Source organism: Pteropus medius, unplaced genomic scaffold, assembly GCF_902729225.1.
Source record: "Pteropus medius unplaced genomic scaffold, Ma_sr-lr_union100, whole genome shotgun sequence".
Lineage (NCBI taxonomy): Eukaryota > Metazoa > Chordata > Mammalia > Chiroptera > Pteropodidae > Pteropus > Pteropus medius.
In genome coordinates, this window is record NW_024349800.1 from 60,034,013 (window position 1) to 60,056,007 (window position 21,995).

A 21,995-nucleotide genomic window follows, 5' to 3' on the forward strand; every position below is an offset into this window, starting at 1 on the left:
ACGCAGGCCCCAGCGTCCAGGACGAGGGCTCAGGTGATGTGCAGCTACTTCGGGTGAGCACTGTGGCAGACCAGGATGGGAGCGTTGGTAGGCAGGGGGGCATGGGTTTGTGTTGTGGAGGGGGGTGGTCCACTGCTCCAGGGCACAGGTGCCCTCAGAGCTGTCACGGCCACATGGGAGTGCGCAATCCTCTGGTGTTTTAACGAGGAATGAGCTGGCACACGAGGAGAGATAAGGAAACGTACTGGAAGCAAGTGCAGAGCTACGGAAAAGAGTTACTCAGCTACAGTCGAGTTCCAGCAGAAACGAACCTTGCATTCACCTTGGAAAAGACATCCAGAACAAATAATCCACTAATCCACTGCCTGTGCACAGAGGGAACACACGTCCGGCTGTCACCTCCAACCTCACGGCAGGTGTCTAAGACACACCTGCAGAATCTGGGTTTAAGGCACAGCCAGGGAGCTTCCGGATTGGAAAACCAACCCAACCTCCGCAGGGCGAGGCCTGCTTTGTGTTGCCGTTATCGGCAGCAGGATCGCGCTCCCGGATACAGAACCACAGAACCGGCTTGCTCTGCTCTCCACTGCCCTCCGCGGCCAACGGATGCTGAACGATCCAAGTGTCGTGTCCCAGCTGGCCGGCCGCTTTGGTTACACGAGCACATACATCGGAGAGACTTCTAAATACCTGCTGGATTTACCAGCAACACCAGGCGAAGATGAGAACAGCAGCCAATAATGACAGTGTGGCACAAACCTGTAAACCCACTCTCCATTCTCACATACCTTTAAGGTTGCTACGCTGTCTAGATAGGGAGAGTAATGAGTTAAAATTGTTTCCTTGTTTATCGTAATGAGGCAAGGGATATAAGTTTCCCATTTTGCAGAGAAGGAAACTGAGCTTTAGAGTTTCTATAACCTGGTCAGGGTCCCAGTGCAGGTAAGGGGCGGAAGCAGCAGTCGGATCCAGGTAAGTCTGTATCCAATACTGTGACAATCCTGCAAACCTCCTGTCCTTACATACTGCAGGAGGGTATAATGCACGGTATATGCAAATAGTCTCTTCTCCAATGGCGGGGCCAAAATTATCTGCTGCGACACACTTTAATAGTTTGACTTCCTTTTTCTAAGCTGGTGTCTGGTTTGGATATGGGTCCGCTTGCTCTAGAGGTGTGCCTGTGCTTGCCAGTCGGTCTGGGAGCAGCAGACGGCCTCACCCTCTGGCATCTCAGGTGACATATGCAGTGAGGCTGAAGGTGCCCGGGTGAGGCTCGGCTGAGCGCTGCCGTCAGCTCTAAGAGTCAGGGGAAGCCTTATGGACCTTGCAGCTCTGAAAGTGATCTCGTTACTTTTGTGTTAACAAAGAAAAAGGGGCAAAAAGATTTTACTAGAAAAGTCTAAATATTCATGGATACAATCTCTCTCCTCCTCGAATGTCTGAAGGTTGTCTCTGGGGACAGGTGAGTGACTAGCCCATACTCACTCCTTCCTACACACGTCCATCCCCCTCTCCATGCAGCAGACACCACACGAAGCTCACCCTGTGCCTGGCCCTGGGTGTGACACCAGGTGAGAAGACTCCTGTCCTTGAGAAGCTGAATGTCTTGTATCACAAATGGCTTGGATATTGAACAACTGAATACCAATGTCCATCTACGAACCATTCTGAAAACGGAAGAATTCTTTTTGAAAGAGTGAGCGCCCCACCACTAGGAGTATTTAAGCCATTTGGCTTTTCGTTAGGATGGTTCTTCCTCAAGGGTATGACAAAATCTGCCTCCCTGAGGTTCCCCCACAGGCCCTTGAAGCCCAGGAGCATCTCGTTCTACATTCTGGTGGTCTTGGGCCACCCGAGGTTGGCTATGTTACTGTCCTTGTGGCCCTGACACTCTAGGGGGGCGCTATCAGCCCTCCAGGCCAGGCCTCACATGGATGGGGGTGGGGACTGTACTCACCACCCCCCGCTGCTCTCTGAGACATGCTGGTCTGTGGCTTCATGCCTGGGGTCCAGTTCTGAAGTCTGACCAGCTCTGAGTGAAAGCACAATCACCATGCTACTACAGGTCACATCCACCCAGGGGGTTAGGAGATAAATGTTGATTTTTCAACCAAAGTATTAAAAAAAAAAAGGACAATATCTAAGAAATCCCAAAAATGGTATGACTAAGACTTGCATGAAATGAAACTGGTTTACAAATAGCATATCCTCCTCTTATGATTTATATTAATGGCAAAGAGGAAGTCTTTTTCCAGAGCTTTGTGAATATTTATCAGTTGGTAAGGATAATAAACGACATATAAGTGACAAAAAAAGACAAGTATGACTTAGTTGCAGAGCGATGCAGGGAAAAGAAGACCAGACTGAAAGTCAAGATTCCTGGGCCCCACTGCTACCCCTGGCAGCACACCTGTGAGCAGGTGACTTCCCTCCTGGCCAGTTTTGGACTGAGTGAGTCCATTGGCTGCTCCACGCGGTTGGTTCAACCGTCCTGCACAGTGTAGTTAGAAAAACTTCTTAAACGAAAGAGCAAAGTCAATCCCCTTGGGGACGAGGTGACTTTCTTGGCATGCCAGGGTTCTTCAGGGGACACTCCGGTCCACAACAAGAAAATTCACTGGAAAAGCTTGAGATGCTTTTAAAAAGCCTGCAGATCAGACTAATACTTCCTGACCAGAGTGACAAAGCAGCAAAAACAGCTGTCCCTGGGGTCCCCCACCAAAGCTCTTTCTGAGCTCAGCGAGATGAGCCCTGAGCTCCGGCTCATCCCAGCTCAGCCTCTGGACCGGAGGAGGGGACAGCCAGCTCCAGGTGGCCCTGCAGAAAGGAGGGCCCAGCGGGAGGTGCGCGGAGTCAGTGTGTCCAAGACCAAGGGCGCTGTCGCAGTGCAGAAAGGAGTCCAGGAGTGGGCCAGGAAAGTGGGCACCCAGGACAATCCGGACGTGCAGGAAGCACAGAGGGGGCCCCGGGAAGGTCGTCCTGCTTCCGGGCCTCCCCACGGCGGGAGCGCCCCACACTGAAGCTAATCTGTACAACTGCTGCCACGTAGCAAATGCCAAGCATTCGGTACCCCGATCTTGCGAGGTCCTAGGAGGGCCGTGCTTCCTACGCTCTGTCGAGACTGGGTGATGGAGGTCTTGTGACTTCTCACCTAGTTGTTACATCAGAAAAATCACCATTCTGTCCCAAAATTGGCAGAGTCTTTCTCCAGGATCCACAGATTGCCAAGAAACACTGGTTTCTTGGAACTAATGCCACAATTCAAAGCCCCAGCCACAGCTTGCATAACCTCACGCTTCTCGCCAACGCCACTGCCTCTAGAATGTTAAGATCCGTTTTAGACGTCCTTGGACCAACCCAAAAGAAAAACAGGCATAATATATAGACAGAGTTCAGAGAAGAGAGAGAGAGGAGGGAGGGAGAGAGGGAGGAGAAGGGGAGTGAGGGAAAAATCCATATGGTCAATGATATGAGAAAATACTCAAGCCTACTCATAATTTAACATATGCAAATCAAAGGAGACCTTTCAGATGGTCCGAAATCAAAGCATTTCATAGAAACCCAGGGCTGGTCAGTGCGGGGAAGCAAACTCCCGCTCCTGTTGGTGGGGCGGGCGGTCTGTCACTTTCTGCACCCACCAGCAAACCCCAGCAATTCTTCTGCTGTAAGATCCACGTACACGCAGTAATTACAGCACTGATTATAATAGGGAAAATCAGAAACAATTTAAATATCTATAGGACTCTGCTTAAGTGAATGATGGACCAGCCACACCGTATGAGGGGACATCACGGGGCTGTTAAAAAAACAAATGGAGAGGAAGAGGTAGCGCCATAACCTGACATGAGGCGCACGCTGAGCGAAGAAAGTACAGAAACACTTACAACGCAAACCCATTTGTTAAGAGTTACATTTACACATATTCTGATAGGCACAAAAAAATTCTGGACCAACTTCCGTACCAAACGAGGTTCACTCCCAGACGCAGCAGGGACCAGGCCTGGGGACGGGAGGCACCTCCACTCCCCACCACGTTTACTTCTAGTGTTGGTTCCTGAGTGTCGTTGTTCACATGTGCACGTATTACTCTGACATTAATTCGTAATGACCTCAGAGAACTGGGTGAGGAGTAGAAAACTCTGACGTGCTCAGTGACGGGGTCTCCTGTCACTGAAACCGCTGACCCAACAGAGTGAGGGGGGTGGGGAGGGGGTCCTGCTTGACCGGGAAGGTCAGACTGGTGACCGCTCACTCCTCTAGCGTTTTGCAACACTCAGATCCAACAGTCCCAAGTCACAAGTGTCCGCAGGTCCCTGCCAGGGAGCGCCAAAGGCCTGGACAGTGGGGGTGGCCTCGGCGACAGGGTGGCCACTGTGCTGGCAAATACAGCTCGGGGTTAGGTCACGGACTACTGGACTGGGCACGTTAACTGGGCCCAGGGATCTGTCTCCTCCCTTCACTCGCCCGCAAGGGCCCTCTGTCCAAGTCCGTGTCTTGGACCTGCTTTTGTGACTTCTCCTCCTGTATGACAGCTACCCGCTTCGCCCCAGCAACTCCTGATGGGCTGAATACCACCTGGATGGACAGTCAAGAGCGCTGCCCACAGCTCATGGAGTAAGAACACAGGCTCTGCAGGTCGATGGTTGGGGGGATTCAAATCCCACCTCCACAGTGGACTAACCTGTGGCCACGAGCAAGTCACCCTCAGTGCATCAGTTTCGAATCTATAAAATGGGATGGTATTTACATTGTCTACCTCCCAGGATTGTTGTATGTAAAGTACTTGGAAAGGGTACACGCCAAACAACAGCCAGGTGGTAATCCTGTGGTTACCGATGGCTCCATACAAAGGCTGGACTTTAAATTAAGGCTCTTGCTCGACAGTACGTTGCATATATCAACCATTTTAAGTGCACCTTCCCCAAAGGACAGAGGCAAAGAATACTACTGGGTGAAATGAATACAGAAAATATTAGGAGGGTGCATTTATATTCCAGCTGGGTAGTAACACATTACCATCTGTCCAAAAATCTAAGCCCAAAGGGAACCCCAAGATTTGGCAGCACTCAGCGACTATGCAGAGATCCCTGGCAGAAAATTCTCTTGCCAAAAGTTGCCGGGGAGTGCGCCTAGTGGGGTGGCGGTACCCCTGTTACCCCATGACCCTTGTGGCTTGGATCTTTTGTAAACCAATGAACACAGAGGAAGACTTCACCAAGAGACAGCACATGTGTCCAAGGAGATGGAGGGACTCTTCCCGGAAACAAGACACACGTCCTGTCCCAGAAGCAGCCAGCAAACAGGTGTATGCCCATCCCAGGGTCTGTGGAAAGCTTTGTGGGCAATGCAAAGGCCGTCGCACTCAGGAACACACAGACCATCCATACAGAGCCATGACTCTGTCCTAACAACCTGCAGCTTTTTTCTAGAAAGCCCCAGCAGTTAGGCCCAGCAAAAAAAAAAAAATTCTAATTTGTTGTAAGAATCACAAAACTCGGTCAGTGGGCTGAGAGAGGTGGCGGGATCGCCAGAGAGAAGCGCCCAGCCCCTCCCCAGATGGGCCCTGACTGCCGGCCTCCATCCAGCCTCTCAGCTGGACAGTGCACTTCTTCCGATCTGAAGGGCTGGGAGAGCCTTTGGTCCCTGAACCCCCAAGTTCTCTCCCGTGCAGTAAGACCCAGACCGTTATTTTCTAGAACAATGAGATTTTTTGATAACATTCTTTGCATGTACCTGCACAGGGTCCCACAGCCAGCTAAGGCAGAACTAAGACTAGAACCCAGACCTCCAGATCCACTAAGTTCGGGTCCTGGGCTCTGTCCAGGCCTGACCCCACACCGCTACGTGGCCCCACATACAAACAGGAATAAAAGCTCCAAAACACACACTCACACACAAAAATGCTTCATAGTAAAACAAATGTTAGCAAATGTAAAACATTAGCAAAATACAGAACCATAAAACAAACTCAGGTCTTCCAACACTGGGGGGGGGCGGGGGATAAGCGTATGTTTACTTCTCAATTAGTATACATTTTCCTCAATTGCTTACTATCATTCATAAGACCCAAATTATAGAATAAAAGATAAACAGTAAATTGCACTGTCAAACTCCAATTAAAAAAAACTGTTTCAAGCTCATTTTTTCCAAAACACTCCTACTATCCTGGGAAAACTAGTGCGTTTTAAAATCTCTTCGAATTAGTACTGCCGGTTGTTTTAGTTCAAGTTTCCTGTATGGTGGTTAAAAATAGGGTTGACATTTGTTTTCTGCCATGATTACCCCCCACGCAAATTACCAGCCAGGTACCTACACGCTAGCCTTGTGGCACTTAAAGTTATTTCCAAAACATCACTTTTCAGCCTACATTTCCCCAGCCATCCCGAAAATAAAATTATTTGCAGGGGAATCTGATGGAACTAGGCCTCGCACCCACTAGGTTGCAGGGAAGGTGCAGAGGTCTGGCGGACGTGGGACCAGGCTGTAATCTGAGGACCCTGATTCCTGGGTTCAGCCAGCCGCCCAGCAGCTGCGTGACCTTGGGCACCACAGGTCAACCTCCCCGCCTCAGTTACCTAAACCACACAGCGGGAATCCTAATCCCCCGGGCACATTTTCATAAAAGCCCGGCTAACGGCAGAGGCTGTTTGCTGCACAGACAGAGCCCAGCTGTCCTCTATGGATCGAGCTACACCTGCCATCTGAGGTCAGGCGACAGTCCCCAGGTCCGCCAGGCCCCTCAAGGTCAGCCCGGAGAGCGCTCGGAAAGACATAGCCCGAGGAAACCTCACGAGGCCGCTGGGTCCCCAGCCCCGTTTCTCCACCTCCCTCGCGGAACCGAAAGGGCCGCGGGGACGCAGCTCGGTCCTCGGTGCCCCGGTCCGCTCCGGCCTGGCCGCGCGACCCCGCCCGGCCCGCCGAGGCTGCGGCCCCTCTCTCGACCGCGCCGGGGTTCCGCCGAGGTTGGGCTCGGGGACCCTCGGCGGAGCGGAGGCTGCTACTCACCCAGGGGCGCCGCGTGCGCAGCCTCCTTTGTATGCAAACACCCGGGCTGGCGCGCTCGCTGTCAGCGCCGCCCGGCCCCGGGGGCGGGGCCGAGGGGCGGGGGCGGGACCACGGGGCGGGGCCCGGGGAGGGGCGGGGCCCGGGCGGGGCGGGGCCGTCCGAGCCGGGTGGCGCCAGGGGCCTCGCGAGGCGCGGGCCGCCCTAATGCTTTCAGAGCCCGCCGGGCCCAGGCGGTAAGGGCCTCCCTCGGAGAGAGTCCCGGGTCCGCCAGCCCCTCCTCATCACCCACCTTAGCTTTCCCGTGGGCGTGGGACCTTAGGCTATATTTCCAATTTTCCTCCCCTAAAGCCAAAGCCATATATATTTCATTCAACAGGCTGTATTGACTTTCACTGATGCTCTGGATTGCAGTAGGCTGCAAATCGGCAGTAAGGGCAGCCTGGAGAACCGAAGGGAAAGCCCCAGGGTCAAGCCGGATGTCACGTGGGCCCTAGTCTTCCCTAGCAGTGGGACCTGGCATGTCCCTTAACCTTTCTGACCCCAAGTCTTCATTTCCTCAACCATATATAGTGGCAGCCACCTTGGCCATTTTCAATTTACACTTAGCTTCTCGACACTGATCCATCTTTATCCTTTATCCAAATGACCAAGCACTCCTGCTTCGCCCATTCATTAAGCAAATATCTGTCACTGAGAAATGCAGCGCTGAACAAAAGAGTGAGGTCCTTGTCCTCTTGGAGCTTCCATCCACCAGCAGGCAAGGGACAAATAACGAGCGAAATAATCTCTGATGACAAAAAGATTTAGATCATGTGGATGAAAAGGGGGTTCTGTAATTAATACGAAGTCTAGCGATCAAGAGTAACCTCACAGGTGATCTGATCATAAACTAACTGGGCAGGTCACGTGGGTAGTTGGGCCCTAGGCACATAACTTTTTAGTCAAAGGTTTATCTTTTGCCCTAAGCAAGACCTGTCTGTTATTCCTTGTGCATCTAGGTTAACACGCCTTAGAAATGCCAGAGTAACCCTCTTTTTCAGACCCTTCAGAGGCCTGACCACCCTCAAGGGAGCATGTGATCCTGTTAACCATCTTGGACCCCAATCCCCACCTTGCTTCCTTCCAGCTTCCGGTAATCTTCTTTACATTCCCTTCTTAATTCCAAATGCATAAAAGAAACTGCAAAACTGTCATTCCAGGAGGCGTCTGTCTCGTTCTGCTGGATCTTGCTTCCAGGTGCATCCTCTGTTTGGCTCAAACTCATAAAAAGTTTCTGCGGGTTTGGATGTTCTTACGTCAACGGTCAGATGATCAGAGGTGGTCACATTTGAACGGAAATCCTTAATGACAAGGAACACTCGAGTGTCACAAAGATGGGCAGAGGAGGTGGGGCTTTCTGGGGAGCAGACAGAAAGTGCGAAGCTTCTGTGGGCAACGGGAGCCATGGGGAGCTGAAGGGGTAGCAGGAACCAACACTTTAGGGCCTTGCGGCTCAATTTAAGGAGTTTAGATATTCCAAGAAGGGTTTTGAGCTTGGGAATTATAGAATCTAGTTTACATTTTAAAAATTGCTTCTCTGTTATATGGAAAATGGACTGTGCAGGGGGCAGGAGCGAAGATGATGGGGGAGGGTCGTGGGGGAAGGGCGGCCGTGAGAGGCGGAAAGACTCTGGAGATGTCACGCAGGTAAAACCCATGGACAGACTGAGATATGGCTGGGGCGGGAGCGGCACACGTGAAAGAATGGAGAATCAAGGGTGAAATGGCGGTTTGGGCTTGAACCGCTGAGGGACGCTGAGATGCAGAAGGAAGACAGAGGAGGAGGCTTGAATGGAAACTCAGGAGTGCAGCTTTGGCTCTGAGTTTGAGATGCCTTTCAGCCACCCAGAGTTGGGCGGGGTGGGGAGGGGCGCGGTCGGGAGGCTTCGACCTCAGTGGAGAAGCTGGGCTGGGTGGACTTTTTGGTGCTGTCTGCCTGGGGAGCTTTGCTGGACATCTTTGTCCAGCTGGCCATGTGTGAATGCCCTCTAGCTGGTCTTTGGGTAACCCCCATTTAAGTAGCCCCTGTCCCGAGGAAAGCAGGCACCCCCCCTCCCATGCTGGCATTTCAGAGGAGGGGGCTACACAAAGGGATCAGCATTGATAGATGAAGTTCCCTCACAGGGGTATCTCAGAGACCAGGACCCCAGAAGGACGCATTCTTATGTTCTTCTCTCCACCGCCCTCCCCCAGGGAGTGTCTGGCCTTGGGATCCTCAAGCAAATCTACCGGATACAGCAAGGCTTTCTGGAAGCCAAGTGCAACCTCAGGCCGCTTAAGTGAAGCCTTTGTTTAAAGCAAATCTTGATTTATTAAAATTTGGAAACTGGGGGTCGAAAAAGAGAAAATCCAGTCAAAAGCGCTCATTCTACAAATGATGAACTTGGGGACAGAGTGGGGTTGGGGTTCACTCCAAGTCGTCACGGATTGGCAGGGTCCGGCTGAACCCCGAGCTAGTGAGCTCTGATGACTGACTGCCCAACTTAGGCTGCCACCTCAGGGAAGGTGGGTTCCCTGCCGTCCCTGTTACTGCCACGCGTCTAAACGTCTAAACGGGGCCAGGCTGGAAGCCGGTAATTTTTTCAAAGAAGCAATGAGGAGAAAACACTCACTAGATCACATTTCACTACAAGTTGAATTGAATTGACGGAGCGTGGCACTTCTGATAGGGCCCCGGCTGGAGTCCCCCTGGGAGGGCCCTTGCTGTGTCGTCAGCCACTGAGTGGTGACAGCTATGACTCAGCCAGGATAGCTGAGGTGATCCCCTTGGCCAATCCCAGGACCTGCTGCTTTCAGCCCAACTCGGAAGAGAAGAAACAACAAACAACAAACGGATGAGTAAAACTCGCTCCAGCTGGGTGGGAAGGAAGGAGAGACGCCAGGGCATCTCATGAAACAGACTCAGTTTCATAATCTGGAAAGTGGGGGGCGGGGGAGGGCAGACGCTCAACCCTCAGATGCTCTTTGAGGATGGAAAAGGCCAACACGTAAGTTATATGGCATGACTGCGGACTCAAAAGACTTTGAAATTCTAGAACCCCATGCATTGAGGTGTGGCAATCCCCACAAGGATTTGTTCAGTGCTTAGCCCAGCTCACCCGCTCCAGAACTCAGCAGGCTCCTGGCCCCTGGGAGAGACACCCAGAGAGCGGTGGCATTGCTGAGGATGTGTAAAGCTGAACAATGACAACTCCCCTGCATGTAAAAGCTACGAGAGTGACGTCAGCCTCCCTTTTTCTAGTCAGAAACCTCCCCGCTGTAGCCAATGACAATAACTTTATTATGCTGGGAGCAGAGACAGAAAGGGTGAACTTCCCCCTGAAACACTGTGGGGAGGTGGACAATAGCCAGGTCTCCCAGCAGCTCTGGGGGGCAGCATCAGTGGTTAGCTCTGTAAAAACCCCGGGCAGAAAGGGTACCCAAGAAAGAACAAGGAAGTGCTCCCCGGAGGGCTGCACTTCACTCCGGGCAGGAAGGAAGGGACTCTCCTCAGGACCCAAGGCCCCTGATGAGGTGACTTCAGCAGGGACACTCCTTTGCTGGGGCCTCAAGAATCAGGTGGGAACCGGGGACCAACCCCAGCACCGCCTCACTTTTCAGAGGGCAGAGCAGCCGAGAAATCCACCGGAGGTGGAGCAGGGCCCCTGGACACCTGTGGGCCAGCCGCCAGAAGCCAGCCGAAGCAAGCCACTGGAGGCAGAGGCGGCTTTGAAAGGACCTGAGTTCCAGGGGAGGGGAGGAGGGGCAAGGGGAAACCAGGGGAAACAAACTTCTGCACCTGAAGCCCAGAGGGCCCACCCCCAAATTAGGGTGAAGATCGTAGATTAGGGCTGAGGCACCCACAAAGAAGGAAGTCACAGAGAGATAAAGGAGACAGGCTGACAGTTGGCCGCAGCTGGATCTCAGTGGCTGCACCACGCCAGTTCACCCCGATATGTTAGACAGCGGTGTGTACCCTCCCTCCCACACGCTGAGCAGAGGCGAAGACTCATCGATTCATAGGACCCACGCACACAGTGCAGCAGTGAAGCGAGGAACCCCCGCCCCGGCTCAGGGCGGAGAAAGCCACACCCCTGGGGCCTGCTGCGCAGGGGCAGCCCACGCATGCTCGAGGGGCAGCCACCACCCATCCTGTGCTCAGCCACTCACTCTTGCCTTCACTCACCCTCCCCCCCGCCATTTGTTGAGTGTCCACCCTGTGCCAGGCCCTGTGTGCGGCCTCTGCTCGGGGAGCAGACCAGACATGGCCTCTGCCCGCAGGGAGAGTATGGTTGGGATAGTATCCACGGCCAATCGCACAAACACATGTAAAAACTGTCACCCTGCCTAGCACCGCTGTGAGCCGAAGGGTTGCATACTTCTACAGGACCCCCGAGGAAGAGGATTTGGCAGAACTCGGCGGCCCGAGCAGACACCGATCTGCGCCAATGTAGGCCAGTCCCAGAAGAGCAGAGGACAGGAGAGGGACCAGCAGGTGCAAGTGGCCTGAGGGGTGCAGGGCTGGAGGAAGGCCCTGGCTGGCCTCTGATGGGGTGAGGTGGGGACACAGCAAGCCCCATGCCTGCCCCACTGGTGGCTCCCAGCCTGTGTCGCCTGTGATCAAGAGGGGCTGGCACACCCTTTCTCCTCTGGCTAAATGGGGAAGATTCCTAATGAGCTAGGCTAGAACAAGAAAGATATTTTTGCCACACTACCTCCTGTCCCCAATTCCTGGTCCACTTCCAGGCCATTGGGACCCAGTCCCTATAAAGCAGCCCACACGACATGGAAGTTATGGCCTTTGGTATAGATTTTACATCAGTGTGTCTGAGCTCAGCTTTACAGCCCTCACCCTTCCCAGCTTTTCCCCCAGCCTTGCAGCAAGCACCTGCCTCGTCTTTGCCAGTCCCAGGACTGACACGCACACCATTTGGTGTGGCACGAGTCTTTGCCAATTAGAATAGATGCCAGGCACAGGACAGCAGGATCCTGCAGGATTACAGAGAGGGTTTGGAGGGGAAGGGAAGAGAAGAGACGAGGTGGCAGGAATGAAACTTTCTAATATTTTCATCCTTGGCAAGGCCGTGTTAGATTCCACCCAAGAAGAATCTACCCAAGAAGAAATATTTGGAATTCAACTGAGAAATGCATCTGCTAAGGGCTGAATGTTTAAGACCCGGCCCCCACGTTACTCTGCTGAAGCCCCAGTTCCCAGCGCGATGGCATGTGGGAAAATGAGACTCGGACGAGGTCACGAAGGTGAAGCCCCACCAGAAACCTGCACTGACCTCAGTGGGAGAAGCCACCTCCAGAATAAAATCAGGTTCCCACCAAGACGACACTATACCACCCGTTATGGTGCTGTGAGCCCTGGGCCAGCCCAGGGTACTTAACTTTTCAGCCAATAGAAATTTGCCCTCAGCTGGGATAAAAATCTAAGCAGAAAAGGACTGGATTTGCCAACTTACTATAACATCTGTTCACATGCAAAATTTATTTAAATGCTGCTTGCCAATAGCTATTTACACTGACACCTGCTTATTGCCTGGAGCCTAAATACAATCTCTTTAATCGTTGACCTAGACACTGGGGTAGGTGGGAGAAAGTGACTCTACACCAAGACTTCAAGTCATGGATCTCATCATCTCTTATCCTTAGATTAAACGAAATCATTCTAGAATGGAACATTCCCACTCACTCTCACATTCTAAAGCAGTGTTTCCCATGAAAACTTGTCACGTATCAGAACCACAGTTAAAACTCTCAATGCCCAGACTACAGTTTGCATCAACTGACCACAGTCCCTGGGGTGGGACCCAGACATCGATCGGTACGTGGCAAAACTCCCCATGACACTCCAGAGTTCTGAGAGTCCACTTCCTTTCATGCTGCGCCCTGGCTCACTGCCATGCCCTCTCCCAAAGCCCACCCCCCAACCCTCCACGCCAAGAGTCAACATATAATTTATACTTCTTCTAATTGTCCGTATAAAGGAACCATACAAAGCCAGCTCAAGTAAAGTGAGCGAGTGAGTGAGCGAGTGAGAATAGAGCATGACATCTCGAAAGCAGCCAGAATTCCAGAAGTGGAGCTTGAACGACGGCGGCTCCCTCTCTCCCTCTCTCCCTCTCTCCCCTTGGTCGGCTCTGCCTTCTTCCTCCCTCCCATCCTGCCTCCTCTGCTCCTCCCTCATCAGTCTGGCCACGCCCACACAACTCATCATGTACCACTCCCCTTCCCGTGACCACCCACTTCAGCCCCTGACCTCCAAAATTTGGGGAGAGAAATCGAATCGACCCAGGTCGTCTTCTCAACCCACGATCCGCAAGTCTTAAGACAGGTTGCTGACATGCCAGGAATGGTACCTTCGGGTCACTTGCCATCCTTGGTCCCAACTCTGCTCATAGCCTCTTTTGCTGCATCCTGGTGTACCACAGACGCCGTGCTAATCATGTAGGAGGACAGAGCCGTGAGCCACACGTGGAACCTCCCTTCGAGGCCCCCTAAGTCTGTCGAATACCAACGAAATGACGCTGTTGGAGAAAGGGGAGCAGGGTGCTCCAGGAAGAGCACCGAAGACAGGACGCCTGACCGGGAGGTGCCGTGGGGCGGGGCTCCAAGCCTGAACCACTCCCATCCCAGCTTTACCTCCTGCCAGCTGTGTGGCCTAAGGGAAGGGATGTTTGACCTCTCTGACCCTCAGCTTTCTTTTCTAGTCAACTTGGGTGAAAAATATGTTTCACAGGGCTGTTTGGAGAAATAAATTAACTAAAGCACGTGCTCCTTTGCGCTCAGGAGACTTCAATTTCCTTTAACCCAAAGCAGAACGTGCGAACCACACGACGTGCAGACGTGCACCAACGGGAAGCCTCAAAGATGACAGAGCAGCAGGCACCCCCTCCTTCGGAGTCCACGGAATGCTTTCTCAGTAGCCTTCTGGCCCCCTGTCCACCCCTCGGCCCTGTAGTCTCGCGAAAGGAACTGTACAGTTGTGACTCGACTGCCCCTCCCTGGCGCTGAACTTCAGCAGGAACCGAGCCTCCCTCCAAGGGGTAGAACTGGCTCCTGTCGTAAAGGTACCAGAAGTTTCATTTTTCCTTTGGGTAAAGGCAATAAGCCAACATGGTTGGCCACCCCACACCCCACCCCCCACACCCGGGATGAACCGTATGTGACACATGGTGCAGTCGCGTCCTCTTCCTCCAAGGTCTAGTAGCCGTTTACCTCGAGAACACCTATGACCGGGCTCTATCAGCCGGGCTACATGAGGGGATGAGGCATCTTCCTGTCTCTGCCGTCTGGCTGTGGTGGGCGGGCCATCGAGTATGTCAGAAAGACGGGGCAGCCAAGGCCACCCAGACAGATGGCTACTGTGGTGGCCTAGGTACTCAGTTACGGGGTCAGCGACGATCAGGAGCTGATTGCCAAGGAGAGTCGATGAAGGGACAACACATTTACAAATGTGCCCGTTTTTGAGTAGATGAAAATGGAAGGCTCCGGCAGTACCACCAGCCACCACCACACAGGCCCAAGGTGGGATGTAGGCAGCACCCCTGGGGGCGTGAGGTCCTGACCCCACGCCCTGTAACGCCCCCCACACCTAAGTCCTTCCTGGAACAAGAAAACTGATCCTTCACGCATTTCTGCAATCAGCCACTAAAGACGAAATCCAGAGAGAAAAAAGCGCTTCAGGCACCGTGCTCACCTATTCCCTGGCCAGGGGTCTGTCTACACAAGCTGGCTGTTTTGAGAAGTCTCAGAAGACTCCCCGTGCCCGATTCAGAAACAAAACGAGACAAAGAAAAATCCCATTATCTTAAAATCCCAACTTCCAGTAAATACTCGTTTGCTGATTCCTACTGCATGGCTAATTGCTCTCGGTACTAGAAATCCTTCTACTCTATGGAATATACAAAGGGGTAGGAGTAGGGGTTGGGAGGCAAAGGCAAACCTCACCTACTTCACGGAGGTGGCTGTGGGCTTCTGGGGTCCTGGTTTGGGAGTCGAAATTCCTGTCCCTAGTGTCTGTTGTCCTTCTAACGGGGAAGAGACTCTGGAGAATCCTGCCAGGCGCCGACTTAGAGAACTCCCTGAAAATACACTCGGCGTCACATGCTGGTACGTCCATCTAAAGGCACTGCCTTTAATAAAATATTGAGGGGAAATTATTTGTATAAATTAGAATTTGACAAAGGTGGACCACGGTTTATCATTCTGAAAAGAAATCCCCGAGGCCATCAGTCACACTTAATAAGTGAAGAGAGCTGTAGAGAAGCCCGTGGCAAACCGGTTAACAGAAGGTAGAATCGAAACCCCACGGGTCTTGTTAGAGGGCTCTAGCGTCCCCAAATTTCAGTCACGGATGCCATTCTTCGGTGACTTCCGTGCCTGAGAGGCCGGCACCCGGGGAAGCTGTCGAAACCTGGTGACACCCCACCCTCCCTGCCTGCCGTTTACCTTAGCTGCCGCAGAAAGCCCGTTCTCCCCCATTTACAGGGCATATTGGCAGGACGCACTGGGCTTCCGTTGACTTCATATGGAGATCTCTGCTCTTGGGAACCGTGGTCTCCTGGTCGACTTTCCCCTCCTTCCTAGTTTTCTAGTTCTCAGCAGCCTAGACCACCACTTACTGGCTGTTGCTAGGACAGGCATGGCTGGCCCTCCCCCCGGCCGTGCCCTTCGCTCTCTCTCCTCCCGGTCTTGCCCCTCAGCCCACCTCCTGCCCTACCATTTTCTCTCCCTCGCCACCATCCTCTCATCTGTGCTCTGAGCGGAGAGGCTCCAGGAAACGCTCACTGTTGGGTGGCAGGATTGTGATGCCCCCCGCTGGGGTTATGATGTCAGCACGCGGCGATGCTCAGAGGAGGAGAGAGAGGTAAGAAGAGATGCGGGAGGATGGAGCGAGGCTGCGGCGCGGAGCTGCTGCGCGGCCAGCGCTGGATTCGGAACAGAGATGGAAAACTTAGCGCGCGGCGTGACCACGACCTCTCGCGAGACCGGGATTTGCCGCCAACAAACCGAAGAAACGTTGCGGGAGGGTATTACCTCCTCTATTTTTCACAAGGCATGGAAATTTGGTGTTATCGACTAAGTGTCCTATTAAGAGATTTCTGTAATAGATGTCGTTGCAGAAAAAGCATCACTTCCATGAAACATATGAGCCCTTTGAAAGGCCCACACCGTAGATGAAAATGACGAATAAGTGCAGGATGCAATTATTGAAGTATGGCCCAATCAGCTAAAACTAGTTTTAAATGGTGTTAAAAGTGGAAAGGTATTAAACGGTCAAAACAGACGCCTATCAAGGATGACAGCACTCCTATATGAGCATCAGAAGTCTGCTCGGGTGTGACCCGGGGAGCCCGAACTTGTGGCTGACTGTCATGGAACAGCCTATGCCCCACTCGGCCCAGCCTTTACACAGATGCTTAGACTAGAGTGGGAAACCCTTCTCATAAGCGTTTCCTCAGGCAGGGCCAGAATAAATATCAGGGTACAAGGTGGGACTTAGTAACGTCAGTTCACGAACCACGGGGCTGCTCACTCGGAGAAAACTCGGAGTCAGAGCCAGCTCTCCTGGTCTTCGGGACATACGAAACCTGCTTACTCCATCCTGCATCATCTCCAGGTGCTGCTTTTGAATCGCGATGGAAAAGTCACATGTGAAAAAGTTCTTACAAGGAAGACCGTTTTCTCTTTAGTCTCCAGCTCGTGGTACCTTGGATAGACCTGTGGTTACTGCAGAATCCTAAAAAGGATGTTCTAATGGTAAAAGGCTGGGCGGGAGATCACTAGGACCTACAGGAAGTGCCTGGCATTTGTACATTGCTTTGTTGCACAGCACCTTGCGGTGAATCGTGCGCATCTAGCACGTTCAGGTGTCCTGTCTAAGAGAATGCAATACATACGCTACCTACAGATCATTTCGACTAGACACTAGGCTCTCATGCGGTCTCTCCAGATCATGTTAACCCCTCCTTACCAAAATTTGGGGGCTAAAAAATATTCTCAAATTGTGATTCTCATCTTCAAAAGCGTACAGTATTCTCCTGAGACCAGAATGGGTGTTGCTGAAGGAGGCATGTTCAGCTGGACACAGGACACCCTGCCAGCCTCAGTAGAATAAGATCCCAGACCATTATCACGAGTACAGACCAGCATACATCATCCCATCTGCTGCCCCCCAAAACACACACATAGTATGATAACTTTCTATCCTGGGTCCAGGATACCCTGGGCATCTCTAGTCATTTCAAAGCATACTGAGACAATTTCAGAAGAAGGAATGAATGTGAATTCACTTTAATTTAAAAATAGGTGACATCCCATGCAATACTTTCTCCTCTCCCCTCTGCCGCCTCAGAGAATGTCTAAGTGAAAGTTTGAGCACCACTAACCTAAATAGAGGAAGTTCTGAGCAGGATACAGCATGCTCAAGACAAAGAATCAGTTGGCAGTTTCTTGGACTTAAATGGGAGGGAGGGATGGAGGCAGGAGGGAGAGATGGGCAGACAAGGATCCATCCTTGTCCCAACACTGCTCAGTTTGAAAGCTCTTCTATGACACCCTCCTTTGTAACGGCTAATCCACCGCAGCTCATCAGATGCTCAGCTCAGCAGGGAGTTCCCAGGAAGACTCAGAGATAGTTGGACCAGCAAGAGAGCATCGGAACGAGGGAGCATCACTCTGACAGACAAACTTCCCCCACCCTGTGCTTCTCCAGTATCAAACATCTGACTACATGTCAAGTGCCACTGCTGCCCTGGTTCAGCTCTTCTGGCATGCAGCCTAACTTAAGCCACACGGGACCATGCTTGCCCTGTTCCCTCCACCCCGGGGCCTTTGCACATGTTGCTCCCGCTACATGGAGTCTTCCCCTCTCTTAACCTGGCTAATTGCTACTCACGCTTCAACCTTAGTTGAAGCATCACTAACCTCCCCAACTAGGTTAGTTCTCCCTGTTAGACACTCTTACTATTCTACATATCTTTCGTTCAATGTGTTTATTACAGTAAAGTGTCCCATCTGTGTGCACAATTATTGTAAAACCCCTCCCCAGCAGACTGACTCTGCAGGAAAAACCATTTCTGTTAAGGATCTAGCACAGTGCCTGGCACTTAGTAGGCGCTCAATAAATATTTTTAAATGAACACTTAATATCATAGCAAGGGCCATAAGGGCTGGTTGCAAATCGATATCCATAGTAATAAAAATAATAAAAACAAACTATAATAAAAATATACTCATTCTAATAAAAAGAAACTAACTAAGCAGGTACTGGCGTTAAACCTGTCGATGTTCTCATCGTGAAAGTGGCAGGAGGGATGCCCCCAAAAACGCACTGGTTTATGCAACAAGCCATTTCTGAGTGCTTGCTGTGTGCGAGGTACGTGGCGGGTAAATGATTAAGAGACAGATATACAGTGTCCCCAGCAAGGGAAAATGAGGACGTGCAATCCACACGAGACGCCCAGCGGGTGGGAGAATGAATTGGTAAACAGGACAATTGAGAACTTAGGTTAAAAAGAGACATTCGTGCAATGTTTTCATTCACAAATGAGAAAGGGGCCTTGGGATAGCTCAATAAAACCTAGGAATTCACTGAACAGGAAATGGCCATTCTCTACAAGATTCTCATTAAATACGTTATTGTACTTGATCGTGCTAGTGCCTGTCACTAATCCAGGGTAGACGAGTGTTGCGGCTCTAATGATTCGTGTTAAAAAAAAAAAAAGGAATTGGCTAGAAGAGACTGCACAGCAGCCTTCTAGATAGGAAGACAGTGAATGTCATCGGACACCTACACAGTGGCTCCGCTAACAACGCTGGACAAAAGTGAAACCCCCAGGGCAGACGGTATGCGGAGCAGAACAGACAAATATGCACGTACTTTCCCTTCGCTTCCAGATATCTTGTTAAATTTCAAGGAAACTTCAGAGCTTAAAAGCTCAACAATATAGAGAACAGAAGGGGCCCGTTTAGTGGGAAAGATATTTCATTAAATTTGGAAGGTGGAAGCAAAGGGAAGGGTTGACTAAAGAAATAATACGGAGCAGGTGATAAACCAGAATGCCTGCAAAGGGGCTACAGACCGCTTGATGTGAGTCCTGGGCGGGGCGTAGAGGTGAAGGGCAGGGAGTTGGGAACTGTTTATCCTAAGAAGCAAAAAGAAAGGCAAACGTAACTTCCAGGAAAAACACGCCTCCCCCCAAGGAAAACGCCATATATGAGAAAGGCATAGTCTGAACAACAATAAACTAAAACCAGGTGAGATTTTACAGAAATGGCAGAGTATAAGAAGAGAGAAGCCTTTTGCATGTGATGCTCTGTGAGAATCGGCTAGATTCTCCTCTATCAGAGTTTAAGGCCACAGGGTAATATGCAAAGGGGACATGTAAATAGACTGGGAGCAGGAAGAGAAAACTGGCTTACATGGTGAGCTGATGTTCTAGAAACCAGGCACACCAAGCGCTTGGATAACATTTTTCAAAAATAAATTTAAATCTAGACAAATTTTCACTTCCTCCCCCTACAAAAAGGGGCTCCCTCTAAGAAGACTAAATTTGAAATCCGGTCCTTCATCAAATCTGAAAACAAGAAATAGAAGGAATAACCAAAATCCGTTTCAAGGAACGGGGCCAGGACAGCCTAGCATTCTGGAAATTGTTGCTCTTCTTAGAAATGCTGGGGGGCCCAGCGCGAGAGGTGTTCAGGCTGGAGCTGTGCCTTATGAACACAGCAGGAAAGCAGAGGGATCCTCACTTAAGGCAATAAATGGCACCACCGTGTTCTGTCACCTGAGCAAGGGGCTGGTCAGGTCGCTGGGGTGAACCTTTCATTGCTCAGCTGTCCCTCCAGAATCCAGGGCCTTTTGCCTCGAGTGAATCCATGCACGTGCCTGGGGATGGAGGGGCCTCGGTGTGTCGGTGAGTATTTCTTTGGCTTTCTGCATTCTGCAGCCAGCTTCTCCCAACTGAGAGCCAGAGCTGGTACAGAAGCCTTTCCTCAAATATTTCTCAGGTCCGTGAAGAATTAGTCACTGGTTGCTCTGTACTAATGAGCCCACATGTAACTCTATTGTGGCACATGTCACAAATTGTCACCATGTCACTGTAGAGACTCTATCCCCTCTACTGGTTGGTAAACCCCTGCAGGAAAAGACTGACTATGGCACACTCAGCCTGAATCCTGCTGCCCAGCACATTTGCCAAGGAACCAGGAGAGAGACAGAGGCCGGGGGAGATTCCGACTCTTCTGCCCTGTTGTTTGGGTTTTCTCATCACTAAGCGTTTTGGGAAGTTTATAAACCCTGCTCCTCAGGTTAACAGCATAAAAATGACCAAATACCTGGATAGAAGAGATTTTGACTGGAAACCCACCTACACGCCCTCACCCGGGTCCCCATGCCATGCACTCTCCCTGGGTGACTTCCCCCCACTTGGAGACTTTCAGTGACGCTGCGCTACTGCTGACCCCACAGTTCAGTGCCTCCGGTCCAGCCTCGGCCCCTCCGCTCCAGGCCACACAGCCAACGACCTACTGGACACCTCCACTTGGTTGGTCCACAGACACCTCAAACTCAACCAGGCCAACAATGAACTCCTGTCTCCTGTCTCCCCGACGACCCTCCAGCAGGGCTGCAGACCTGAAATGACACCGCCTACTGAAGGCCCTCCCACGCCACCCCCTCCACCACCTGTGGGACAAAGTCCAAGGTCCTCGGAAAAGCAGACGCGTCTGCCGGCCGCCAGCACCCTGCTCTCTCCTCCTCCTCCGTTTTCGGCCTCCGCTTCTCCCCTCTTCCAGTCACGGCTCCAGCTCCCCGAGACGCGGTGCGGTTTCTCACCTCCACGCCTGGCTGGCTTCTGCCTCTTCCAAGACCGCACGAGACTCTCTCCTCTTGCAAGCTTTTTTCTGAAATGCGGGATTATGGACCCCGCTTCTTTTCTATGCCGCCCCTCGTGGTAGACAGCGAGCCCTTCGCGTTTAGGACTAATGAACTCCCAGCGCACGCAAGAGGAACGGACGCTCACGGACAGAAGTTAGCCAGCTCGCTCCGGGTCACACGCGCTCTGAGTGGCAGGGCTGTGGCCAGGACTCTGCACTCCTGAGCCAGTTCCCCTGCTTAGATGGCAATGATTTTCCGTCATCTTGCCCTTGAAGCAGAATCTTCCCACTTTGCATCTCTCGTCCATTTCCTCCTGTCTTCTCACTCGATAAGCTCCGTGAAGGGCCCAGGGCAGGGCCGGCAGTGGAGGCCCAGGTGACAGCCATCCCTTGCCAGTCTCTCTTTTTACCACAGCCACCGGGGCAGAGCCTGGGGCTGGAAACCTGACCATGGGCCCAGCCTCAGACCGCCTCCTGTCTGCCAGCCTGCACTCCCACCCGCGCGAGAGGTGCTCACTTACCCAGACTCGCTGCCCCTTCTCTCCTCCTTAGAGGCCGGCTCCCCTGGCCCCAGGCTCAACTGCCACTAACTGCCCTCTGGTCAGCATTCCTGGCCTCTGATTGGGCCCCGGCCCTGCCAATCCCCTCAAGAGGCCCCAGCAGCCTTCATGCAACTGAGGCCTCTGGGTTCACCTCAAGGAAGACTCTCGCTCTGGCCTGGCGCACACTAGGCCTCACGCGTCTCCTGCGAACGCTCTTGGTCCACATGGTTGCAGAGTCCCTCTCTCCAGGCTGTGAGCATTTCGAGAGCCGAGACTAAGCGTTACTTTTGCTCTATATCCCCATGGCTTCGGACGGGCCACAGAGGGACGCTGAAGCGGTCGGGCTTTCTCATTTCTTCCCTGGACCGTCCCAAAAGCCCTTTCCTGAACCTCTCCAGCCCCAAACTTGTTCCCTCACATCGACTCCCCACAGGCCAGGATCTCAGGTTTGTGATCTGTGGGGTGGAGCAAGTTGGGTGCTGCCGCGGACGCTGAAAGGATCGCTCAGCGCCCTGGGAGAGAAGAAGGGGAGGGGGAAGCTGG

The 21,995-nt window shown here is 52.2% G+C and overlaps 1 protein-coding gene across 3 annotated transcripts in view; it reads right to left on the minus strand.

Annotated features, from left to right (window-relative positions):
- LPIN1 (lipin 1) overlaps nt 1-21,995 on the minus strand; it is a 93,691-nt gene that overhangs the window by 55,555 nt on the left and 16,141 nt on the right. The window contains exon 1 of one of the 3 annotated variants that reach the window (XM_039887826.1): nt 7,006-7,094. The exons of the other annotated variants lie outside the window; for them this stretch is intronic. The gene's annotated coding sequence lies outside the window, so the exon portion shown is untranslated. Of the gene's footprint in view, nt 1-7,005; nt 7,095-21,995 lie in introns of those variants that run through there. 3 annotated transcript variants of the gene reach the window in all.